The 12,145-nt window shown below is 52.2% G+C and overlaps 1 protein-coding gene across 7 annotated transcripts in view; it reads right to left on the bottom strand.

The window, feature by feature from the left end:
- The window catches only part of ST3GAL1 (ST3 beta-galactoside alpha-2,3-sialyltransferase 1), a 120,119-nt gene that overhangs the window by 37,810 nt on the left and 70,164 nt on the right, over positions 1 to 12,145 (bottom strand). For 6 of the 7 annotated variants that reach the window (XM_023223556.3, XM_023223595.3, XM_023223577.3 and 3 more), the window contains one exon: positions 11,529 to 11,583. The gene's annotated coding sequence lies outside the window, so the exon portion shown is untranslated. Of the gene's footprint in view, positions 1 to 11,528; positions 11,828 to 12,145 lie in introns of those variants that run through there. The other variant, XM_023223603.2, reaches the window with a different exon arrangement.

A 12,145-nucleotide genomic window follows, 5' to 3' on the forward strand; every position in this document is an offset into this window, starting at 1 on the left:
ATTCTCTCTCTTGTTTTCATTCTTTCATTTGACAATTACTCACTGGGCACCAGCCGTCTAGCAGTTACTGTCAAGTGCTGAATAAAACAATGGTTAGACAAAGTAGAATGGCCGGGTGTGGTGGCTCATGCCTGTAATCCCAGCACTTTGGGAGGCTGAGGAGGGTGGATCCCTTGAGGTGAGGAGTTCAAAACCAGCCTGGCCAACATGGTGAAACCCCATCTCTAAAACTAAAAAAAAATTAGCTGGGTGTGGTGGCGGATGCCTGTAGTCCCAGCTACTCAGGAGGCTGAGGCAGAAGAATTGCTTGAACCTGGGAGGCAGAGGTTGCAGTGAGCCGAGATTGTGCCACTGCATTCTAGCCTGGGTAACAGAGCGAGACTTGGTTGAAAAAAAAAAAAAAAGAAAAGTAGAATGATTTTCATCCTTGCTCACTGTAAACAACGTCACAGGGCAGGACAGAGGCTGAGATTATTAAGGAATCACACAAAAGACCAGCTGTGATGGTTAGATTTAATTTATCAGCAGGCATGTGGCTTGTACCTGTCATCCCAGCTATGTGGAGCCTGAGGCAGGAGGATCACTTGAGCCCGGGAATTCAAGGCTGCAATGAGCAATGATCATACTCCAGCCTGGGGGGGGTGAGCCTTATCTCTAAGTAAATAAATAAATGTAATGAGCCAGCTTGGCTAGGCCATGGTGTCCAGGAGTTTGGTCAGACACTCTAGGTGTTTCAGGGAAGGTAGCATGCAGATGTGGTTAAGCTCTACAATCAGTCAACTCTGAGTAAAGGAGATGAATGCAGGGAGGCCTCATCTAATCCGTTGAAGGCCTGAAGGGCAAAAACTGAGGTTCCCTGGAAAAGAAGAAATTCTGCCTCAAGATTGTAACAGAGAAATCAAGTCCTGCCTGAGATTCCAGCCCTCTGGCCTGCCCACCAGGTTTTGAACCTGGCAGCCTCCACAACTGCCTGAGCCAGTTCTGAAAGTTGAATCTCTTAACATGCATACACAAATATGGAATAGGCTCTGCTCTCCTGGAGAGCCCTGACTGGCAGCCTTCAGTGCCACAAAGCAGAGGGCGTGGGAGGGACTGGCGGGTGTCTGGGGGAAGTGGTAGTGACTGAGGGTCCACAGGGTGGACAGGTGATTGGGCAGGGAGTGTGACAGCCTGCCAGGCAGGGGAAGCTACAGGTGTGAAAGCTTGTGGGGACAGTACGTGAGTCCAAGGAACTGAAAGAAACAAAGTCAAGTGGATTGGTAAGACTGCAGCGGCACTGGCAGGCAGGGGTGGGCCAGGCAAGATCTGGTGGCCCGATGAGGTCTGGACAACCTTCTGGGAGCCACATGAAGCCCTGGAGGAAGGCCAGAGGGAGAGAGGGGACTGGGGACAGGCAGTGACTGCCTTGGTGCCCTCCCTGTTGGACAACCAAGGGCTGGTGGTCCCTTGCTTCTGTTGAATGGCCCCATCCACACATTAGCTGTGTCCTGGGGGTTTCAGTAAGTCTCTGTCCTCTTGTCCCTTCAGCCCTAGGGTTGGAAACAGCCCCACCATTTCCAGCCCCAGGGACTGCACCATATTTGCTGTTTCCCACACCACACTATGACCTTGTGAATAACCTTTCAACTCAGCTCCCCTCCACTGCCCACTTTGAATGCACCATTTGTGTCCTGCCAGCACCATGACCAGTCCAGGTGACCCCACAGACCTAACTCCAAGGGGCACAGCTGACAATGTTCTCTAAGCAACGAGTGCCCCAGGAGCTGTGCTCCACAGAAAGCCATGCCTCCAGCCCCACCCCGGAGACCCCTCTGAGGCGCTGGCCACCTCAGAGGATTTGCAAGAAGCGCATGGGTGAGCTGGATGCCCTGAGCTCTGGCCTTGCCTCTACCTTGGGTAGCTGCTCTCGCTAGAATCTGCCCAAATTCTGCTCCAACTGCTGCTGGGGCACTCACCCATCGGGAGATTTCATCATCAGGCTCATGACACTGATAGGGTCTTTGGCAGGGATGGCACCAGGGGATCCCTTGCACTACTCAGCCAAGCTCAACACAGTCCAGTTCTGACCAGGGGGATACCTCAAGCACCCTGTCCCCTAGGCTCCCTGATGACAGCACCAGCTCCTCCCACAGAAATGTAGTCAATACCCGTAGAGCCAGAGGGCAAGGTCCCCTTAGCCCGCCCATGGCTGCTCCAATCAGTGCCTGTGGCTTGACCACCGCCCACTCCCTGCCCACTCCCAGGCCCCTCTGGGAGTTTGATCTGCTGGGTCCTCTCCTGTTGTTCTCTGACTCCTGCCGGGCTTAAATATCAAAGAATCCTCATTGTTTGATAATTCTGCAGACAAAAGCCCATGGAATATCTCTAACTCGATCCAGTGGCCTCTGGTCCGCCCTCCTCCCTATCTCCTGCCTCCCCACCTTATCTGTGCGTGCCTGACCCATCCATAGCTAACACATTTCTTTTGTGCGGATGTCTGGGTAAAGTCCCCAGGGGCTCTTCGGGCAGGCATTTGTTCTTTGGGCAGAGAAGGAAGTTGGGCTTTGAGAGACTACGCAGTATTTTAGGGACTAGCTAGAGTACAGTTCCAGGTTCTATGAGGGAGGTGACGCCATAATCCCATTTTACAGAAGGGGATGCTGAGGCCCTTGGGCATCAGTAGCTTACTCCAAGTCATGTGGCTAGGAAGGGGTGAGGGCTGATGCCTGAGCCTGCTCTTCCATGCTTGCCGTACCTCTCACCCAGCTACCCAAGCATGCCTGCGATGCTTCAAGAACACAGCGGGCAGCATGTGTATCTTCGCTGCTAGATAGTGAAGCCACAGACTAGGCTAGCTCCAGGATCCAGCCCAGGGCAGTTCACACATAGAAATCTGCTCATGAGGGACCAGTGCCTCCCAGGACATGACGCCGAGGGCCGTAGTGATCCACAAGTGGCAGGTGAATGACAACCAAAGGGAGAAGGAAGGCTGTGTAAGGCAGGTGGCCATGGAGACAGGGGGCTTAGCACTGACGGAGGAGGGCAGAAGGGGAGGGTAAACCAGGCCTGTGCCCAAAAAAGCACATGGTGGTGATGATGGAGACATCGGTATGTTTCAGCAAACAGGACGCCCTTCAGAGTGGCTGCTGTGGGTGGAGTTGGATCATGGAAGTCTTGAGGAACATGGACTTGGGGACTGAAGGCAAGGGGGAGCCCGGCTGGCTTGTGAGCAACAGACAGCAGTGATTGCAACTGGCACATGGTGGCTGAACTGGAGAGGGGTGCACGGGACACCCTGCGGGAGTCGAGAGAGTGGCCCAGTCTCCATGGGGGTGACTTGGGAAGCCTATTTCCTTTGGAGCCTCTGTTTGCCTGCTCCTTTCTGCATCGACGCCTGCCCATTTCTCCCACAGCCCAGCAGTGCCAGCAGGTTGGGAGAACCCTTCGATGTGCTTGCGAATCTTCCTCTTTGCACCTTGGTACCTCCTGCTTGTTCCTTTGCTGGGGAACTTGGGGGAAATAAAAATATTCCCCTGAAGCACAAATAGTGGCTCAGAGTAGGCAGTGTGGAGAAGTGCCCCAGAGAAACACGATTAACCAGGATTAGGATCACATGAGAAGGAGGCGAATATGTTTTCATATTCACAGCCTTACAAAAAGAATTTAAATCCACAAATCTTCTTATGTGTGTGGATTGAGGAGTGCTAAATTTGGAGTCCCAGGACATCCAAATGACATTAGAAGCGTGTAATGTGGCTGGGAATTCAAGAGGTTGCACCATAGGGCACCCAGGCTCACACCTGTCCCAGAACAAAGGATTTCTCCCCATTTGGGTGGTGCAGGAGGCTGATAAAAAAGAGACAATTCAGAGCTCCTAATGCCCCTTGCACCTGCCCTCAGGCACCTGTCGCTGGTTCTAAAACCCTCAGCATAAAGAAGGGCTGGGGGTATGGCCGCTCTGGTGCTGAGATTCACAGTCTGACATGTGGCTTAAAGAGGCCCCTTCCTCCCTAGTCCCTGACTTCATGGAAATATTTTAACGCTACTGATTTTCAGGGGCATCCAGGAGGCGCCTGAAGTTGCTGAGGGGTGCAACCTCTAGCGGTGTTCACAACGGGGATTAAGATCACATTTTAAACCCAGCTGCTACGATGGCGAGGCGCACAGCACCCTCCAGGGTTCTGGGATGGGTGGGAACGTCAGGCGACAGCATGGAATTTGGCATGAACCATCCCATCCCCAGACACTGAAGGTTGGAGGGATGTCCAGTTGGATCACAGGACTAACTGCCCTGGCCCAGGCCCAGCTGCACACCCATCCCTGGGCCCCAGAGGAGAGGAAGGGCAGCTCTCATCAGAAAGGGCCCAGCAGTCAGGAAAGGAGGGAGACCTTGCCCTCTTGACAAGGGACTGCCAAGCTGTCCACTGGGACGACCGAGAGCTGTCCACGGGTGGCCGGAGCAGATGGGTAAGGATCGGCACCACGGGTCCAGGGCATGTTCAGAGCAGCTGAAGCATGGCAGTCCTGGTGAGGTTCAGGATGGAAGATACGAGAGGACACTGGGCAGCTGGGGCCTGCAGAGGCCCAGCAAGCAGGTAGGAGAGCAGGGGCCCGTTCTGAACAGGAGGCATTCCCAGAGCCTGTCCCTGGGGGACAGGAGGCGTGGACCATGGAGAGAGTGAGATACTCGTATTGATGTCTCCCTAAGTGTGCCCTCAGCTCATGAGTCCTGGAGATGGCTGGGGAAGAAAGCACTGGGTCCTGTCCCTAAAGTGCACCAAGTCTGCACCAGGCACCAAGTCAGCACTTCTCTCAGGTTGCTTGTTTGACCTCAACAGCTTTACCAAGGGGGTGATATGTTCTCTTTCACAGTGAAGAAATGGGGCTAGGCGTGGTGGCTTATGCCTGTAATTCCAACACTTTGGGAGGCTGCGGCGGGTGGATCACTTGAGCTCAGGAGTTCGAGACCAGGCTGGCCACCATGGTGAAACCCTGTCTCTACTAAAAATACAAAATTTTCTGGGCGTGGTGGCACATGCCTATAATCCCAGATACTTGGGAGGCTGAGGCATGAGAATTGCTTGAACCCGGGAGGTGGAGGTTGCAGTGAGCCGAGATCGTAGCACTGCACTTCAGCCTGGGTGACAGAGTGCAACTCTTTCTCAAAAAAATAGAATAAGATAAAAGGTGATCCAAGCAGCCCGGCTCCAGAGGCCCAGCTCTTCATTCTGAGAATCTACCTTTCAGTCTCTCTGGATGGCACCCATGCCCCACCTGGGGGAGCGTTCATGCGGCAGGGGGAATTCACCTCCACTCAGCCCTACTCTGCCCACCCTCCCCACAAAGTGATCGCAAGTCCTCCTCACCCTCTGTCCAATGAGGAGGCAACTCTGGCAGGAGAGGTAAAGGGAGCTATGCTGAATGACTGCTGGGAATGTCCAAACACCCTCATGGCCAGAGGTGCAGGAGGCAGCTCTGTCCCAGTTCTGTCTGAACTGGTCACCAGGTGGGCATCCAACGCTGGGAGTGTGCCTCCCCATCCCACGCTGCAGTCCCTTCCGGGACCTCCCGGGGGTGGGAGGACTGGACGCCTTGTCCCCAGCTGCCCGTTAGAAGGCCTCCCACATAGGGAACACAGCATTTTAAAAACGTCTTGTTCTGCTCAACTTTAAAACACACAAGTGCCATTTTATCTCCTCCCACAATGCAGTGACAAGAGGCGGGCCTTGCCAAGGCCAGCTGTACTGCTTAGGTCTTTGGGAGAAACGAAGACTGGAAGGGCAGGAGGTCTAGGGATGGGGCTGGTAGAATGTGCCCAGCACTGGCTAGAGACTGCCATCTGAATTCCAGCTCTAAAGCTTGGCCAGCTGGCTGAGCATCCTGGGGTGGGTAGAGGGTACACATGAGTTTGCACGTGGGGGACACTGTGTATAAGCCTCAGCTCCCTTCAGATGTACAGCATGGGGCGGGAGGAAGAAATATGATCTAAAGAAAAACCACCCTGGCTGGGCGCGGTGGCTCACGCCTGTAATCCCAGCACTTTGGGAGGTCCAGGCAGGTGGACCACGAGGTCAGGAGTTTGAGACCAGCCTGGCCAATACGGTGAAACCCCATTTCTACTAGAAAAATAAAAAATTAGCTAGGCGTGGTGGCACACGCCTATAGTCCCAGCTACTTGGGAGGCTGAGGCAGGAGAATCACTGAACCTGGGAAGTGGAGGTTGCAATGAGCTAAGATTACGCCACTGCACGCCAGCCTGGGCGTCAGAGCAAGACTGTATCAGAAAAAAAAAGAAAAAAAGGAAAAAGAGGCCGCCCTAGCCATTTTCTCTTGCCCCTCTGTGGTTCTGACTCTTTTCACCTTCTTCTCCCTGCTTGTCCCCTAAATGACCAACACCATCCTTTATCCAGGAAGACACTGGCAGGCAAACTTTGCAAGCATGTCTGAGAGTGTATGTGTTGTGCACTAGAGCTACATAGAAACATTAATAGCTTCTCAGTGAAGAAAAGGGATAATCAAAAACCTAGAAGGATAAATTATTAGGAAGAATTTGCTGTTTCTTATTAACTCCCAGAATGTGTGCAGGGTCTTCAGATTCAATTTCTATTTACAAGGCCCCACAATATGCCTGGGAAGCAATGTTCTCCCTATTTGACAGGTAAGACATGGAGGCTGAGAGAGAATAAGAGCCTTCTGATACGCTGTGTCCTGGAATCTGTTCCAAGAATCTCATTCCTATTTGTTGACTGAGGCTCAGCTTCTGAAAGTATTGACTGAGTTATCATTCCCCTTCAAACTCAGAAGAGCTCATTCTGAGCTCAGGCTTTGTGCACAAAAAGCAGTGAGATCTTTCCCACTTTCCAACACTCCTGACCCAGGAATTTCACGTCCTCTGCCAGGATCCATGAAACACTAACAGGCTAACTTGTGAGTAGCAACAGGATAAAAGCAAATCCCACACCTTGCAGCCTCTCCCGGCCTCCTCCGTGCCATTTTCTCCTCCTGCCCCCACCTAACTGAAGCCTCCAGTGGGTTCTCTCCACACCCACAATGCAATCCAAGGCTCTCATCAAGGCCTGCAAGATCCTACATGAACTGGTCCCTGCCTACTCTCGGATTCCATTTTCCATGCCTTTTCCTTGTTCACTCTGCAGAGTTACATCATCTTCCACACTATCCCTCAAGCAGGCCAAGCACAGGACCTACGCACAGGCTGTCTGCTCTGCCCAGAACGCTCTTCCCACAGGCAGTAAGGTCATTCCGTTACTCAATTCAGGATGCTGGGTCAAATGGCAAACCCTTGCAGAAACTGTCCCTGAACCATGATATGTATCGGCCTCTGCATTTTTTCCTCTATTCTTTTATTTTTTTTTTTATTTTTTTGAGATAGAGTTTAGCTCTGTCTCCCAGGCTGGAGTGCAGTGGCACGATCTTGGCTCACTGCAACCTCCACCTCCTGGGTTCAAGCGATTTTCCTCCTTCAGCCTCCTGAGTAGCTGGGACTACAGGCGTGTGCCACCACGCCCAGCTAATTTTTTGTATTTTTAGTAGAGACAGGGTTTCACCATGTTAGCCAAGATGGTCTCCATCTCCTGACCTCGTGATCTGCCTGCCTCAGCCTCCCAAAGTGCTGGGATTACAGGCATAAGCCACACACATGACTAACTGACACTGCATACTGACATATAGCTGAAAGGATTCCCCAAGCAACTAAGTTTCTTGAACTCAAGGGCTTTCTTAGTTCCCTACTGTATTCCCAGAGGAGTGACCCTACACTCTCTTTCACAATCACCTGGAAACTAGGCATTATCCCCATTTTATAGAAGAGGAAACTGAGGCTGATTGCAATTTATCCAATTTAACGCTTAGTTAAATTGTTAGAGGTAGGATTCAAATCCAGATATGTGCAATGCTAATGCATTGTTTGCAGACATTCCTCCATGAGTTTCTTGCATTCCTACACATCTTGCTGGGTAGACAAAGAATGCAAGGCTCTGACTGCTCTGTACCTGGGTTGCATTTGCAGCAACCAATCCTGAGACATGCGGTAATGTCTCCCTATGGGACAAAAAGCTGGCTTGCTCGCTGTCTGTCACAAGATGATGGATCCCCCAAGCTTGGTGTTCCTGTCCTATATCGTAACCCATTGCATGTGCAGGCATCTATATGGGCCCTCTGCATGCCCACTATGGCACTTAGGGGGTGAAGGGGAGCTGACACAAAAGCTCATGCCGCTTTTGAACTGCAAATAATAAAGTTAAGAACTCTCTGAGTTTTACCGAATAGAGAAAGTGGTCATGTTGCCCCTGAACTGCTGTGGAGGGCACGCGCTGTGTCTTATTTAGTCTTAGTACTCTCGGTATGTGTCCCTGGCCCCAGGCCCTCGTAAGCACTTGTTTAATTGACAGGCAGACACATGGATAACTCAATGGTGCTGAATGATAATGGGCTTGCTGGCCAACCACTGAGCTGCCTGCTCCTTGGAGGGAAGCTACAGGGCTGGGCTCCAAGTCACATAGCACAGGAGTTTTTTGAGCCTTCCTTACAAGAACTCTTCAGGAGCTTACAGGCCAGAAACCAGACAGAGCTGCTTTCTGAGTATTATTTTTCCAGCTGAGTAAGACGCAGTTAATGGAAGGCTTAAGAAATACTTCTGAGCCCTGTGGAAAGAGAGACATTCTGCTGCTTCTGGAAATGAGATTCTGGTTCTGCAGCCACAGGTCTCAGGTCAAGGAGAGGTGAGAATGGGCGAAAGCTCTGGTCTAAATGTCCAAGACAGGATCACCAAGGTACTGCCCCCCTTCCTAGGACATCTCTTTGCTAAGAGCCAGAGGTCTACAGAATCACAGGGGAGCTGACAGAAGCCCAGTCCCCATGCCTGGCTGCTACCTGCCTTAGAGGCAAAAAGGTTGTAGCATTTCCAGACCACAGGAACATACAGATGACCACACCTTTCTGTTCCATTTTCAGAGTCTCCAGGAGGGGGCGGGACTTGCCCAAGGTTGTACACTGGCCGAGGTGGCACTAAGATGAGACTACAGCCCATGAAGAGGTACCTGGCCCTGCTGTGGAGCCCAGGGGTCCGGTTCCTAGAGAGCCTGGAGCCTCAGAGCAACTTTCCCGGGACGGGGACCGGGGCCTCTGCCGGCCACAATGGGCTCAATCCTGAATGCTGGTGTGCTGACGCTCTGGGATTGGCCAGGCCACGGCACCCAAGGGGGATGGGGCTGTTTTTCCCAAATACCACCCCTCTTCCGAGTTCTTGGACCCAGGAGCCCTTCTTTTTATCAACTGACAAATCTATGTGAGCAAAATCAAAACAGAAAACAAACTCAGAGAGAACCTGGGGTCCCTCACTCCTCAGCATGTCTCTTCCAGCACACCCAGCCCCATGAACTGCTCCCCCAGGAACTCGGCTGGTGCTAATACCACCCTGAGTCCGCACACAGGGGCCTGAGCCTAATGGCTGTGCCAAGAAAGAGGTCCAGAGGTCTGTCAGCCACTGCACCCCCACCCAGCCGCTGTCTGCCTGCTGCACCTCCCTCCCTGAGCTCAGCACAAGGTCGGCAGTGTAGTTTCCAAAACTATTTCTTCTCCTATTTCTGTGGTTTTTGAATCCGGGTTCCTGCTCTGCCTGGAAAGACGGGCCTGACATAGTGGACTGCAGTGTGCTGAGAACTCACAGCTCTAGTTAAAGAAGGCATTTTGAGAATACATACAAAGCAAGAAGATGAAACCATTGCAAGCTTCATCAAAGATAGAAATTGTGCAGAGAGGATTAAGGACTAAGACAAGTAGTTTCCTATTAGAGATACACCTTTCTTCTGCCCCATGCAATTTTTTTGTTGTTGTTGTTGTTGAGACGGCGTCTCGCTCTGTCGCCCAGGCTGGAGTGCAGTGGCCGGATCTCAGCTCACCGAAAGCTCCGCCTCCCGAGTTTACGCCATTCTCCTGCCTCAGCCTCCCAAGTAGCTGGGACTACAGGCGCCCGCCACCTCGCCCGGCTAGTTTTTTGTACTTTTTTAGTAGAGACAGGGTTTCACTGTGTTAGCCAGGATGGTCTCGATCTCCTGACCTCGTGATCCGCCCGTCTCGGCCTCCCAAAGTGCTGGGATTACAGGCTTGAGTCACCGCGCCCGGCCTACCCCATGAAATGTTGTTTGATTTTTCTTGCTACACAACCCCCATCCCACTGCCACACTCCTGCAGACACTCGGAGGTGACTAAGGAAGGGATACTAGAGGTGAGCAGCCACTGTGATGGTGGTTGGGAGTGGGGTAGCAAACACCCAGAGAATCAAACTCAAAGAGCGTGATGGTACACCAAGCATACTCTCTGCCTCGGGGCCTTTGCACCTGCTGTTCCCTCACCAATACTGTTCCAACCCCAGAATTCATATAGCTTGTTCACTCACTGCATTCACGGTTCTGTCCAAATGCCCTCCTTGGAGAAGCCTTGCCTGATCACCCTAAAATAGCATCGTTGTCTGTGCCGCTTGTCCTGTGGCATTCCCCTTCACAGCCTTCATCAGGAACTAGCACTCGACAGTGAGCTGAATGTCTGTCTGTCTGTCTTCCCCCACCAGGAGGCAGGCAGTTCATCCGACTCCCTGACTGCTGTGTGCCTGCTGGGAGCAGCAGTAGGCCCTCAATGAGTATGGTTGGACTGCAGGGACAGCGAGCTGTGAAACAGCAAAAGCACTCAGCACTCAGGGAGCAAAGATTCATTCTGATTTGTGCCTCCCAAGAGGTGAGGGTGTGGTTGTTTCTGGGCCTCAGTGTCCTCATCTGGAAAATGGGATGATTGCAATGGAACTTCCAATGAGCCCTGCCCATGAACAACAGCCAGTGCCACTGTTCGGCTAGGTCAGGTGCCCTCTGATCTGTGAACCTTGTGTTTGGAGGGTTTTTTTGTTTTGTTTTGTTTTTTCCCCTAGCTGAGCTCTGCTTGCCCCTGACTGAGCAGACCAACTATCCTCAAAGCAGGGAAGGTAGAACTCAGCCCACAGACTTCCTTTGGCTTTTGCAAAAACAACAAAACCAAAAATACTACAAACCACACCGTGTAACTATGCAACCATCCAGAGTGGCGCTGAGTGAGACCGAGTCCTGCCTGCCGGGCTCCTCTGTGGTTGAGGCAGAACGTGAGGCACACAGCACACGAAGAGGCACCTGGGCCCTGCTGCGGGGTTCCAGGGCTCTGGTTCCTAGAGATCCTGGGGCCTCGGAGCAACCCTCCCGGGAGAATGGACCCAGGCCCCTGCTGGCCACAGTGTGCTCGATCCTGAACCCGGGTGTGCTGAAGCTCCAGGTTTGTCTAAGCCGCGGCACCCACTGGGAATGGGGCTGTTTTTCTCAAACGCCACCACCCTTCTGAATTCTTGGACCCAGGGGCCCTCTCCTTTCAACCCAGGAATCTGTGTGAGCACCATCCAAACAGAAAACAAAGTCACAGGTCTCCCCATTTTAAGGCAAAGAAAGCAAGGCAATTTAGAGCACAGGTTCTGGAGTGAAAGAGAGCTGGGTTCGAATCCCAGCTCTGCCACTTACCGGCTGTGTGACCTCAGTGGAGTCTCTTAACTTCTCTGAGCCTCAGTTTCTTCATCTGAAAAATAGAAGAAAATACTCAGGAGACTGAGCATGGGGAGAGGGCGTGAGGATCGGTGAGACAGTTTCTGTCCCTGCTTGGCTCAGATATACACAGTAAATGCTAAGTGCTCATGTGAAGCCTCTGAGCCCTTTCAAGGCACTCAGTGTGGGGAAAGAAGACAGTCACTTAAGGAGCACTGGACGGGAGCCAGGGGACCTTCGTGCAGAAGCTTCCTGTCCCAAACTGCAAACAGAAAGCTCTGAGCTGCATGAGCTCGAAGACCACTTCCTGTTGTAAAAATACGAAATTTGGAGAGCCTGCCCCAAAGAGTTTTAACCAACGTGCAAAACACCGAAATGGGGGAGGAATGAGTCAAAGAGGGCCAGGACAAGGGGATCTTGCTCAAACCCTGAAGGATAAGGACAGGTGGAGTAAACAGAAAGTGAGAGGATGGCACATCCTTCTTCTGGGACCTGCTGTGTGCCCGGCACTGGGTTAAGGCCTTTCACATCCATTATTTAGCCTCATGACAGTCCCTTGGGGTAGCTCCAGCCTCGCCATCACACACAGAGTGAAA

Source organism: Piliocolobus tephrosceles, chromosome 7, assembly GCF_002776525.5.
Source record: "Piliocolobus tephrosceles isolate RC106 chromosome 7, ASM277652v3, whole genome shotgun sequence".
Taxonomy (NCBI): Eukaryota; Metazoa; Chordata; class Mammalia; order Primates; family Cercopithecidae; genus Piliocolobus; species Piliocolobus tephrosceles.